This window comes from Dryobates pubescens, chromosome 35, assembly GCF_014839835.1.
Source record: "Dryobates pubescens isolate bDryPub1 chromosome 35, bDryPub1.pri, whole genome shotgun sequence".
In the NCBI taxonomy this organism is placed as follows: Eukaryota; Metazoa; Chordata; class Aves; order Piciformes; family Picidae; genus Dryobates; species Dryobates pubescens.
In genome coordinates, this window is record NC_071646.1 from 5,722,434 (window position 1) to 5,725,562 (window position 3,129).

The window sequence follows — 3,129 nt, forward strand, 5'->3', positions numbered from 1 at the left end:
CTTGGTCTCCTGGTGTGATTTGCCACAGCACAGAGGACCTGGAAGCCAAACCAGTTCTGGTTAAAGCAGTACCACAACAGAGACAATTGCAAGCTCACACTCAGCTCCTCTCCCCTGCTGCCCAACCTCCCAGGCCCAGAATGGGTTGGGTTGGAAGGAACCTTCCAGAGCATCCAGCCCCAACCCCCTGCCACGTAGAGACTCTGACCCCTGAGCTGCTTCTGGACCTGGCTGTGGGCAGGAGCCAGAGCTGCAAGCTCCTTTGGGGGGACCTCAGGCCTGGAAGCTTTCCCAGGAGGCCTGGAATTGTTCTGGCTGGAAAAGCCCTCTGAGGTGATCCAGTCCCAGCAGCAGCCCAGCACCACCCTGGCCACCAAGCCATGGCCCCAAGAGCCATGGCTACCCCTTGCCTCCACACCTCCAGCCATGGGGACTCCACCACCTCCCTGGGCAGCCTCTGCCAGGGCCTGAGCTTCCCAGGAGGGTCCTGCTCTTGGCAGGGAGGTTGGACCTGATGGTCTCTGGAGGTCCCTTCCAACCTCTAATGCTCTGTGATGCTGTGATCCATGGAATGGGTTGGGTTGGAAGGGACCTTCAAGCTCAGCCAGCTCCAGCCCCTTGCCATGGGCAGGGAACCCTCCCACCAGCCCCAGCTTGCTCAGGGCCTCATCCAGCCTGGCCTTGGGACACCTCCAGGCAGGAGGCAGCCACAGCCTCCCTGGGCAGCCTGTGCCAGAGTCTCCCCAGCCTCACTGCCAAGAATCTCTTCCTCCTCTCCACTCTCAGTCTCCTCTCTCCCCGCTCAAAGCCATTGTTCCTCCTCCTGTCCCTCCCAGCCCTTGGCCAGAGTCCCTCCTCAGCTCTCCTGCAGCCCCTTCAGGTACTGCAAGGCTGCTGTGAGGTCTCCCTGGAGCCTTCTCTTCCCCAGGGTTCCAGCCCTCCCATCGCCTTCATCTCTCTCTTATCTCAGGTTTAACCCCCAGTGTTCAACAGCTCAGCCCCAGCCCCAGAGCTGCCCCTCCAGCCTTCCCAGCCACCCAAGGGAGCCAAGCTGCCCTCACCTCTTGGGATGAGGCAGCACAGAGCCTCCAGAGCTGCCCTCACCTCTTGGGATGAGGCAGCACAGAGCCTCCTCTCCTGCAGGCTAAGCAACCCCAGCTCCCTCAGCCTCTCCTCCCAGGGCTGTGCTCCAGACCCCTCCCCAGCTCTGTTGCCCTTCTCTGGCCAACAAGAGCTTAACAAGGAGCCCTTGGGGAGACCCTCAGTGGCTCCACTGAACTCCAAATCCTTCTGCAGCCCAGCTGTGGCCTCAGGGGGCCCTAAAGGAGCCCATTTTAAAGGCCTGAGAGGCAGCACCTGCAGGTGGAAGGAGAGCCAGGCTGCAGCACCCCAGGGGCTACAAATGGCAGAAATTGCAGGGACAACAGGCAGCTCAGGGCAGGACTCAGTTGGAGCCCTGGCTAAAAGCCAGCCTGAGCAATCTGGGGACAGGAAATACTGAAGATAGCTGGAAAAGCCTCCAGAGCTGCTTGCAGAGCTGGGTATGAAGGTCAAGGCAGGGAGATAAGGAGACAAAGCTTCTGCTCCCCACAGCTAACCTGCAGCTCAGCTCTGGAAGCCAACACAACTCAGGCTGACCCCAGGGGCACCACAGAGGACCTCCAACACAAAACCACAGGCACAGGACTTGGCCTGGGAGGTGGCAGCTCATTAGCTCACAGAGCCTTAGGGCTTGGGAGGGACCTCCAGAGCTCAGCCAGTCCAACCCGCCCCCCCCCCCCCCCGCCAGAGCTCCATCACCCAGGGCAGGGCACACAGGAACACATCCAGGTGGGCTTTGGATGGCCCCACAGAAGGAGCTCAAGGCTCAGCCAGCCCCAAGCCCCTGCCATGGGCAGGGACACCTCACACCACAGCAGGTTGCTCACAGCCACCTCCAGCCTGGCTGCAAACACCTCCAGGCAGGAGGCTTCCACCACCTCCCTGGGCAGCCTGTGCCAGGCTCTCACCACCCTCCTGGCCAACAACTTCTTCCTCACAGCCAATCTCCAGCTCCCCACTTCTAGTTCTGCTCCATCCCCCCCAGTCCTATCCCTCCCTGACACCCTCCAAAGTCCCTCCCCAGCTTTCTTGTATCCCCTTCAGATCCTGGAAGGCCACAATGAGGTCTCCTCAGAGATCAGGTTGCCCAGAGCCACCTCCAGCCTGGCTGCAAACACCTCCAGGGCTGAGCCTTCCACCACCTCCCTGGGCAGCCTGTGCCAGGCTCTCACCACCCTCCTGGCCAACAACTTCTTCCTCACAGCCAATCTGAATCAGAGAATGTTAGGGCTTGGAAGGGCTCTCCAGAGCTCATCCAGTCCAACCCCCTGCCAGAGCTCCATCACCCAGGGCAGGGCACACAGGAACACATCCAGGTGGGCTTTGGATGCCTCTAGAGCAGGAGACTCCACAACCTCTCTGTGCAGCCTGCTCCAGGCTCCAGCACCCACACAGCAAAGAAGTTTCTCCTCCTGTTGAAGTGGAACCTCCTGGCTCCCAGGGTTAAACCCAGGACTTCTTGCTCCTTACCCTTCTCTCAGAGCTCCAAGAGGCAACTCCTGGCAGGCTTTTGGAGCTCACCCAGACCTGAAGTACCTGAAGGGGCTACAGGAAAGCTGGGGAGGAACTTCTGACATGGCCTTGGAGGGACAGGCCAAGGGCTTTGAGCTGGGAGAGGGGAGACTGAGACTGGAGATGAGGAAGAAACTCCTGGCAGTGAGGCTGGGGAGAGCCTGGCACAGGCTGCCCAGGGGAGGCTGTGGCTGTCCCCTGCCTGGAGGTGCTTCAACAGCCTGGCCTTCAAAACCTCCAGGGATGAGGTTTCCACCACCTCCCTGGGGCATCCTGTGCCAGTGCCTCAACCACCTTCATGGGGGAGGATTCCTGCCTAGCCTCCAGCGTCCTCAAAGAGCTTTTGCCATTCCACAGCGAGCCGGCAGCGGGAGGAGAGCACAAGCTTGTTATTAGCACAGAGCACAAGTCTGAGCCATCTGATGGTTTAAATTTCACTTATTCATTCAGCTGCAGCTGGCAAAAGGCACAACAACTTGGAAAGGGGAGGGGGGGAGGGAAAAAAACCCCCAACCC